General features: G+C 49.5%; 1 long non-coding RNA gene across 1 annotated transcript; it reads left to right on the forward strand.

The window, feature by feature from the left end:
• The first annotated feature begins 297 nt into the window (after positions 1-297).
• Positions 298-2,280, forward strand: LOC123596312. The gene is made up of 2 exons (XR_006711664.1): positions 298-579; positions 709-2,280. It is a non-coding gene; the product is annotated as an uncharacterized LOC123596312 (long non-coding RNA).
• Positions 2,281-10,776: the final 8,496 nt, after the last annotated feature.

The raw sequence follows: 10,776 nt of genomic DNA on the forward strand, positions 1-10,776 counted from the left end.
CGTGCTCTCTCTCTCTCTCTCTCTCTCAAAACTAGATAATTAAAAAAAAATTTTTTTTTAAGTAAAATAAGCTTATCCTAAGAAGCTAGATTCATTTCCTGTTAATACACAGACCACGTGCCGAGGACACACGCACGCGTGTATGCGTGAAATCTTTTTCCGTAAACTACTGTTGACTAAAAAATTCTCGCAGGCTGCAATGGTAGAATAAAGCATAAGTTAGAAATTATTTTTCATATTATTACAATAGGAACCGAAAGAGGAGATGGTGGGGAAGAGAAGAGGGACAGAGAGGGAGAGCAGGAGGTGGGGAGGAGAGAGGGAGGGACGAGCAGGGAGATCCAGCTGAATGTAAACCCGTGGTGCATAATGGACGGCACTAGTTCCCAAAATCCTGTCTGTAAAAGACATTGTCAGGGAAGTTTTATGTCAATTTTAAACGCAGATCCTTGTCCCCCACCCCATGTCTTCTGACCTGGGAAACCCGGGCTGGCGTCCTGGGGGACCTGGGCTGGCGTCCTGGAACCGACCCGGCTCACACGCCCTGCAGGGAACCTACCTACAGGGGTTCACTTTCAGGTTAGTAAAATTGTCTCCAGATCCATGTTTCATGCTAGATTCCTCCAGGGAAGTCTGACGATAAGGGGGTTGGTTGCCAGATGGGGTCCAGGCATCAGTCCTTATAAAATCTTCCTCCATGATCCCCAGGCTCAGCCCACGTCTGAGGCGACTGTCTGGAGGGTATCAGCTTTGGGTTCAGAAAACCTAGGACTCCAACACCCTGCTGTGTGACTTTCGACACATGAGTCCACGTCTCTGGGCCTCTGTGTTCACCTCTGGAAATTAGGGGACAAATCGTTTCCGCCCCAGGGATGGGAGCAGTGGTTCTTAAGCTAGGCTGCCTCTCACAATCATCTGGGAGGTTCTGCCTGGGTCAGACCCCACCCCAGCGGAGTCAGAATGTATGGCAGCAAAGCCAGGCTTCGGTGTTCGTGAAGCTTCCCGGACAACCTCCTGCTCGAGAGCCCGAGGTTGGAGACCGAGTGCCCTCTCATGCTGGTATCAATGCTGTGCTCCTAGCAGTAGGGCCTGGGGGTTTTGTGGGCAGCCAGGAGCGGCTGGGGTTGCTTCAGAACCGGCACCTGCAGGTGCGGGGTCATCTACTGGAAGCAGGCAAGCGTCCTAGTGGAACAGAATAGTCAGGAGAGAGACAAACAAGGGGTTTGCTTGGGTCTAGCACAAGACAGGGGAAGCTGAAAAGACTGGATGTGCCGTCACTTAGCAAAAACTTTGGTTGCAACTTGTGGTCATTTGTGTGTGTGTGTGTGTTTTGGATTGAGGAGTTGATGCTGGGGCATCTCGAATTCTCCTCCTGACCTTTGAACTCTCACCTGTCCTCTTCCCGGGCGAGTTACTGATGCTGATGTTCTCCGTCTTTCCATCTATGAAAGGGGAATTTCTTTGGTATCCATCTGACCTGAGACTCTGTGTGGTAGGAGCCATCATATAACGCACACCGAGTGTAAAATCTCGAGAAAGGTGTGTGAGCTTCTGGGGGGGTTCTCCCACTAGGACGGTCTAATTTAAAAAAGAAAAAGAAAAAGACCAAAGGTATTTTCTCCATACCGCTCACATAAAGACCGTGCTTTCCGCGTATTTCTACAAAGACTGCTCTGTGTAAATTTTATGATTGTTACGCACTATAATAATTAAGTAACAAAAAGCTATGGGGAAGATTACTTTCCCTGAGAATCAGAACAGTGATAATGAAACAGGGCCAGTAATCTGGCTTTAATGAAATGGGGAATCCAACCCACTACATCAGAGAAAGCAATAAAATGTGTTCCCATATCAATAAAACTCAATTCTCTATGTTCTTATTATGTAAATCAATACACGCTGCTCCCCAAAGAAGACAGCGCCTTGCCCTGCTGTGGGTTTTTGTTTTGTTGTGTTGTGTTTTTTCGGGGGTACCTTACAGCTTACTTCGTACGCAATTAGTGAATAAACAGGTCTGTTTCTGAAAAGTCCGTTCATCACATCACTAGATTGCCTGGATGGCATTTTCAACGGCGAAACAATTTGCACAGCAGATATATGCTTACGGGAAATTAGGCAAATGGTGGAGCTTTAATGCATACGGGCAAGAAATTAATGTAAAATTTGTGGGTGCTCAAGCCACTCTTTCTAGTAATCCTTCCAAATCTGTATTTCATCTGGAAAGCTTTTATTTTAAAACCAATTTAAAAAGTCAATAATCATTAAATATGCAGAGACATCTGTGTGCTTCCTTCGTCGTATTTCATTCCAAATTAGGCCATCCGTGTTTTGTCTGTCTGTCTGTTTGTTTGGGGCATCTGTGGGGAACGGGGTGATGTCAAAATCAATTATGCTGGATCCCCCAACGCCGATGGTTCCCCCCCCCCCGGCCCCCGCCTCCCCTGCAGACGTTACATGAAAACTGCTCTTTCCCCGTTGGGCCCTTGAGGGACGGGGGAAGAGAACGCTGCCCACTGTGCGTGGCCCAGACCTCCTTCCCGGGGCCCGGCCTGCCCTCTCCGGATGGCTTCTCTCTGATGTCTGCGTGCCGCACAGTTGGCTCTGGGGGCCCATGCTGCCTGTTCCCCACTCTCCAACCCGTATCGTTCGGTGGGCCTCTTTCCACCTTGACATTTTGACACACTGACAACGGCCGAGAATGTTCCTACCTGCCCCTGCGGATTCCGAGACTGGTTTTCACGGGACAAGGTGACCCCCTTTGTAAGGGCATGTCCTCGGGGAGCCCGTGGTGACCTCACCCAGGCCAGGATGCACTGGGTACAGAATATAACTTCTTGCTATTTGGCCTCCGGAGCCACTCATTCATTACACAAAGTCTTTATCTTTGTGCACATCCTGGAACAATACTCTTAAATAAATACTCTCCGAGGCATTTTACTCCATGGTTATTTACTTTGCATTTCCATGATCTCAATGGAACACAGAAAGGGAGGAGATAGAAGGCTTGGCAAACAATAATTTGCCACCATCTACGCACAAGGGGACAACTGTGAGGTTCATTGTTCTGTTTTAAAAGAAAAACACGTCATTGACTTGACATAGTGCATCTGTGTGCGGACCAGAGTCACTTAGGAAATTCCACTTGGCAAAGCCCACGAGGTGACCTCTGTCTCCGGAGAACAGAGGCCACGTGGCCATGATTCGTCTTGCAGACCCAGCTCTCAGCCCGGAGGTCTCGGGCAAGTCCTTGAGATTCTGAGTCTGTTTCCTTCTTCGGTCAGGGAATAGGCGTCCCACCTTCTCCTCCCCGTCCTGTGTTGAAAGTGAGAAGCTGTGCCCTGACTGCACCCAAGTCTGAAAAGCCAAGGGAAGACATACAAAGGCGTGAATTTGCAGCCCGCTTTGAAAGTGATCATCCTGACGTTCTGGGCCTGGATTTACCAGCAGCAGCATCGTCGTATTATTATTAGCAGGAGTTGAAAAGCCCGATGAGATTAAAAATTATTTTTGAAAGGGCTTCGAGTCCACAAGTTAAAAAAAAAAAAATCAGAATTTGTTTTGGACGCGACCACATTCGTCAATGAGACTTGGTGCTCGAGTCCCCTGCTTCTTCCTCCTCCTTTTCAACTATGAGCACAAAAACCTGCCCTCAGCAAATACACAGATTCCCATGAAAACGTGCCAAAAGGAAAACAAGAGCGGGAGAGGATATACGATTCCTCAAGGGTCACTGTGTTTGCTCCTACTTAAGCCAAACTGACTTCATTCACAGCCTTACGGAAGCATGTGCTAGATTTTTTTTTTTTTTTTTTTAATTCAAGTGATTCATCACTTCCATACGACACCCAGGGCTCCTGCTAACAGGTGCCCTCCTCAGTGCCCGTCGCCCATCCAGCCCATCCCCCACCCGCCTCCCTCCAGCTGCCCTCAGTTTGTTCTCCGTGTTTAAGAGTCTCTTATGGTTTGTCTCCCTGTCTGTTTTTATCTTATTTTTCCTTCCCTTCCCCTACGTTCATCTGTTGAGTTTCTCAAATTCCACACATGGGTGAAATCATATGATATCTGTCCCTCTGAGGGATATATTTCGCTTAACATAATACCCTCCAGTTCCATCCACGTCTTGCAAATGGCAAGATTTCATTCTTTTTGATCACGGAGTAATATTCCATGATATATATACCACATTTTCTTTATCCATTCATGTTTTTTTTTTTAATTTTTAAATGTTTATTTATTTGGGGGGGTGGGTCAGGGGAGAGAGAGACACACACACAGAATCTGAAGCAGGCTCCAGGCTCTGAGCTGTCAGCACAGAGCCCGACATGGGGCTCAAACCCACAAGCCACGAGATCATGACCTGGCCGAAGTTGGACATTGAACTGGCTGAGCCACCCAGGCGGCCCTCGTGTTAGTTTTTATGGTAACCGCCGCAGGGAGCCTACCCCAGAAGGCTCGTGGTTTATTTTTCCTTCCATGTGTGAACACTGGGGAGGAGGCAGGCACTCAGATTCGGGCTCTGGATCTTTCTGTAGCGGCCATGACAGCGCAGGATGGTGAAAGTCACATGTGCCTTTTCAAGCCACGGAGGATGGGCTTTTCAAGCCACGGAGGATGGTGGATAGATGCAAAGTGGATCTCAGGTGCTGGCTACCAATCTGTGTCTCCTCACACACCTTGTGTCCAGTTGCACAGAGTAGAATATCTTTTTTTTTAAATACAAACCTAGAAGTTCGGACACTTCCAACCTCATTGGTCAGCAGCCCTGTGATGACCTGGTACACCATGCTTGTGATTCACTGAAGTCCTTCGTTTGTTCAAAACATTTCTTGGTGCTCATTTAAAAAAAAAAAAATCTCCTTCGGGGACGCAAAGAATCTCTTTCGGGGACTCCAGAATAACCTGAGTGAGTGAAATCCTCAAGCGTTGAGGGAGGCTTGATTTGGGGAAACAATAAATATTTTGAGGCTCTCCAGCGAATGTGATGACTTGTGAAGCGAAATCATATTGCTTATAATGTTAAAGGAAGCATAATTAACACAGAAAGGGGTTCGCGTTGGAAATGACCGGAAGATGTCTGTCCAGAGAGACGTGCCTTGCTGATGGGAGTATTGCAGCTCCCCAAAGCACCTCTCCTGACAGGCTGACAAGTTAGCTCCATTGCTGCATGGGTGCCATGCATTTTGGCTGGTGACGATGGCAATCCTTTTTACAACAGTTAGCGAGGAAATAGCGTCTCCCTCCACACCCCCATCACCACCACGTTCACGAACACAGAGAGTCTGTGTGGGGCTGCTCAGGAAAGAAGGGAACCAAGCAGAGCAATCGCTTAAACCAACCCAGTGGAGAAATCCCAAGGCTGCTAACAGCTTGATGAAGAAGCCCCCCTCCTCGTTGTGCAGAGTACCCCAATTCCATACCTGCAGACCCCATGGGAGAGGGCACACAGAGAACTATTTCCAGGGCACATTTGCTGTTGTGAGCAGGAGCCGTGTGCATGCTGTGATGTCACTGCACCCACTGCCTGATATTAAGCGGGAATCATAGCCACACATCACAACAATTCGTTCGAGTAATGACTGAGTTCATGGTTGAATGTGATACTACAACCTTTGTTGGCAACTTGGGTGGATGTCTGTTAAGCCGAAGCTCGCTTCAGAATTCCATTTTACTATAATCGACATTTACTGGAAATATTAGAGGGGGCTCTGTGACTCCAATGAGAGCCATTGCTCAAAGTGGTGAGTCAAGGTCCACCCCGGGAGCTCCCCATGTAAGACAGAACTTTCGGGAATGCGGAATAAAGGTACACGTGGAAACAGAACCCCTCGCCCCCCCCCCCAGCTCGGAGTAATCCCAGATCATAAAATATAAAGCAAACTTCTGTAACATGGACACAATTTGAGGGGGGGCATCGGAGGCGGGGGAGGACCCCAGAGGGCCCCGGGTGTCCATTCTCGCCTCATGTAAGTGGGTGAGGAGTCTCTGCCTCAAAGCTGGCTGGTGGCCACTAGAGGCTCAGGGAGAAGTAAAATTTAGAAACCATTGAAATGATGAAGAGGAAGAACCTGGCCAATATCATCTCAGTACAAAAGAATTAATTTAAGTTAGTACAATCCCGGGGGATCCCTCTAATCAGATGCAGGGATGAGAAAAGCAATTGTCAGAATGAGACCGAGAACTTGTTTTATCTGCAGAAAAAGGTTGAGTTTTGGGTAGGAGTTCTAACTTTAAGATAAGAGTGCCATAGACTTCTATAGCTCTGAAGATACGGGGACAGGGACATCCTGTTATGTAGGTGACAGGGAGGCTTCCCCCACCGGAAGGAAGGGTGAGCCGGGAGTCTCGCTTCGAAAGCTCACCCAAATTGGCGGCTCTCACCAAGTACGCGCTGGAATTGGGGGTAAAGGCAGAATCTTCCCTCAGGAAACAAGCTCTTGTTCACATTTCCTATTTTCCCATCGACATGAAAATTGCCCAAGAAATATAGAAATCCCGGGGGTACCTCCCTCTTCAACTCATTCCTTTCCCCTTGCTTCTCGTGTTTTAGTTGCCCTGTGTGCGTGTGCATGTGTGTGTGTGGGAATGTGTGTGTACACGTGCATGTGCACATGTGTATGCCTTGTGTGCACGTGCGTGTGCATGTGTGCACGTGTGTGAATGTGGGTGGATGTGTGCACGCGTGTGCATGCATGTATATGTGTGCATGTGTGTCCACGTGCATGTGCATGCATGTGTGTGCCTGTGTGTGTGATGCGTGTCCACGTGCGTGTGTGCACATGCATCGTGTGCCTGCGTGTATACAAATGTGTGTGTTGTGCACATGTGTGCCTATGTGTGCACGTGTGTCCATGTGCATGTGTGTGCATGTGCGCCTGTGTGCATGCATGTGTGCATGTGCGTGCATATGTGTGTGTGCCTCCATGAAAAATCCTTCGTAAATGTAGGCCATGACCTTCATCGGCTGGAGAGTTGAAGCAAGCGCCTTCCAATACTAGACCCCTCCCTCTTTTGGAACATCTGAGGTTTGTCTTGGGAAGACGGACAGACATTTAATTGCAAATCACCTTCCCCTCTGATACTGACTCCCAGAAAGGAAAGCCGGTATGAAGAATAATTTCAACACCACTTGGCTCGCTGAGATTTTAGAATGTGCCCAAGGCTGTTTCAGAGAGAAATCTGTGCGTTCGGGTTGCATGGAGACCTGTGTGTCAGCTTATTTGGAAAAGCAAATTACATGTGATGTGCTAGCAGCTAGTTAGCGTGCGAAACACTGTGAAAGCCTGTTGTCACCTTGTTTGTCGACATTACAGATTCCATTCATCTCACACACACACATTATGCACTACGACTCACACTGTTACACTGCGGATGGTTATCACCCACTCCCTCACACACCTAAGATGCTTCAAGAGGCTGGGGGCGGGGGGAACCCTCTTTTCCCACTATTAAAATATCTTTACAAGGGCCAGGAATTGGGGTTGTTGGGATGCGTGATGGTTAATTTTATGTGTCAACTTGTCTGGGCCACGGAGTGCCCGGACATTTGGCCAAAGCTTCTTCTGGGGTGTCTGTGAGGGTGTTTGTGGACAAGTTTAACATCAGGGTCAGTGGGGGCAGTAGAGCAGATCCCGCCTCCACCCCGGCCCTGTCCTATCAGGGGATGAGGACAAACAGGAGATTGTCGTTAGAAAGTGGGGGTCGTAGGAATTTTCGGGAGATGCCAGAGAAAAGTGATTTTTCTCTGGCTCGTTTTGCTCCAAACTCAGTAATAACTCAAAGTTACACACAAAGACCCCTCGTGCACAGGGGTCTAGTGGATCAGTCTAACGTGTGACCGCCCTTCTTCAGCTGCCCTGGAACAGTCTGCCACCTGCCCCAGTCCAGGGCCCAGGCACGGACAGACCACCGTGACCTCCCAGGGGCCGTGCATTCCCCCATCCCTTGTCTGACATCCTGTCTGATGGTCCCTGACCTGATGAGGACCTGATGAGACCCCAAGGACCTTCACCCTCTTCTGAGTAAAGCTTTTGTTCAATATAACAAACTACCTCTTATTTATGAAAGCCTGTTGTTGGGGCACCTGAGTGGCTCAGTCGGTTAAGTGCCCGACTCTTGATCTTGGCTCAGGTCATGATCTCAGGGTCATGAGTTAAGCCCCACATTGGGCTCTGCGCTGACAGTGCAGAGTCTGCTTGGGATTCTGTCTCTCCCTCCCTCTCTCTCTGCCCCTCCCCCACTCTCTCTCTCGGTCTCTCTCTCTCAAAATAAATAAATAAACTTCAAAAAAGAGGGGCGTCTGGGTGGCTCAGTCAGTCAAGCATCCAACTTCAACTCAGGTCATGGTCTCACGGTTTGTGAGTTCAAGCCCTGAGTCGGGCTCTGTGTTGACAGCTCCGAGCCTGGAGCTGCTTCGGACTCTGTGTCTCCCTCTCTCTCTGCCCCTCCCCCACTCGTGCTCTGTTTCTCTCTCTCTCAAAAATAAAAAACATTTTAAAAAATAAAAAGAAAGCTTGTTCTTGTCTAAGAATGGAGTAAGCCTACAAGGAAAGCACATAGAGAAAAAACAGTGAAGAATGGAGCAACCTGACAGCCAACACCGGAGCCGAAGACAATGATTGGGGGTAGGGGTAGGGGTGGGTGTGGTGGGGTGGAGGTAAGGGTGGGTGGGGTAGGATGGAGCAGAGTGGTGTGGAGTGGAACAGAGCGGGATAAGGGTGGGGTAGGGTGGAACAGAGTGGGGTAGCGGTGGGGTGGGGTGAAGTGGAGGTTGGTGTAGAACAAAGTGGGGTAGGGGTAGGGTGGTGTAGGGTGGGGTGGGGTGGGGTGGAACAGAGTGCGGTAGGGGTGGGGTGGTGTAGGGTAGGACAGAATGGGGTAGGGGTGGGGTGGGGTGCGTGAGATGGGGTGGGACTTAGTGGGGTAGGGGTCATGTGGGGTGGGGTGGAACAGAGTGCGGTAGGGGTGGGGTGGTGTAGGGTAGAACGGAATGGGGTTGGGGTGGGGTGGGGTGCGTGAGATGGGGTGGGACTTAGTGGGGTAGGGGTCGTGTGGGGTGGGGTGGAACAGAGTGCGGTAGGGGTGGGGTAGGTGTGGGGTGGGGATAGGGGTGGAGTGGGGTGTGGTGGGGTGGAACAGAGAGGGGTAGGGGTGGGGTGGGCCGGGGTGGGGGCAGGCGTGTAGCAGAGGTGGATGTGTGGGTAGGTTCTAAATCAAATGCTCTATTACTGCAGAGGAGAGTGTTGATTGGGATGAGCCAGCCGTTTAATACTCCGTGGCCTCTCTCTCTTTTTCAATGTTCCTGTGTCTACATCTTAATAACCAATTTGGATTGAAATGCATTCAGTCTAATCTCCCACACGAAGGTCAATCATTACTATGCTACGGCTCACTCTGTACCCAGCACACCTGTTTGGGGGGGGGGGCGGGGTAGAGTCCATTTTCTGCTGAAAATATGAGTCAGAGTCATGGGACATCTGAGCTCTGCAGATACTAGCTCTCGCCGCTGCCCCTGTAACTTGTTAGGGCTGCAGGTGCCTCGGAGACATCCCCGGACCCTTGAGTTCATTGACGTCCATACTGTCATCTTCCAGTGCTAGAAAAAGTTGGTATGTGAGCCTGAATGTGTGATACCTGCGGATCTTTCTCACCAGAGTAGCACTCTATCATTGATATGTGCAATATAGACAAAAACGTGTGGCGTTTCTGGCATTAGTTTATTGATTTTGGAAGGTTCTGGCTCCTTTCAGAGGTCACTTCCTGGGTACTCACGTCTGGAACCAGTCATTTGCCATTCACTCGTCACTGTCACCACGGTGTGGTTGCTGCATTGACCTACTTGGGATCAAAGGAAAGGTCTTTCCGGTTACAGTCAGTGCTGGCCGCCCTTCAGCAATAATAGACACACATCTTCACGAGTCTGTCCCTGGCCAGTGTCGCAGCTGGTGGATGAATGCTGCCTGCCAGCGCACAGGTGAGATTTTCTCCATCTCCAGAAGAGCCGACCCCAGTGAGCTTAATGCCACTTCCTCATCTGGTTCTCGGGTCTGTCTTCAGAGGTGCCTGGGAGCGTGTCCTTCCATAATACAGAGTTACGGAACTGTTTTCCAAGAAGAAGAAATAACATTTTGGATTTGTGTGACTGATCTCCCAGGAGGGGAACAATGGAACGTTGTGGATGCGTGGTAAATGAGATGGGTTGTGTTGCATCCACTGCGACATCCTCAGAGCAGTGAGTGAAGAATTATGAAGGCATTGCATGTGTAGACCATGCGTGTAGATGTGAGGTTGCCCGCAGGAAGGAGGTGAGGAGATCAGAACTGGGACGGATAACCCGGGGATGGCTCTGAGTCTTGCCATGTGATAATAGCACGCCATACCCAATCTCTTAGGAAGGAAAGAAACAGAAGGAGGATGAGCAGAAGAGTAAATGAAGGAGAGCGTTCTGTTGTGTTGTTTCCTAATAAAGTCAAGGGACTGTTTATTTTGGAGAGAACATGATCAAATGAGGGAGAAGGGCAGAGGGACAGAAAGAGAGAGAAAGAACCCTAAGCAGGCTCCGTGCTCAGCACGGACCCCGATGTAGGGCTCGATCTCTCATGACTGTGAGGTCATGGTCAAGAGTTGGACGCTCAATGGACTGAGCCACCAGGTACCCCAGAGTCAAGGGACTTAAAGCCAGCATCCGAGGAGGGCTCCACTGGGCTAGCGCACCTTACCTGTCCTTGCAGTGAGAAGGTATGCTTGGACATCCACGGGCTGCTGCGACTCTTTTCCGAG

The sequence above is a fragment of the Leopardus geoffroyi genome, chromosome A1, assembly GCF_018350155.1.
Source record: "Leopardus geoffroyi isolate Oge1 chromosome A1, O.geoffroyi_Oge1_pat1.0, whole genome shotgun sequence".
NCBI lineage: Eukaryota > Metazoa > Chordata > Mammalia > Carnivora > Felidae > Leopardus > Leopardus geoffroyi.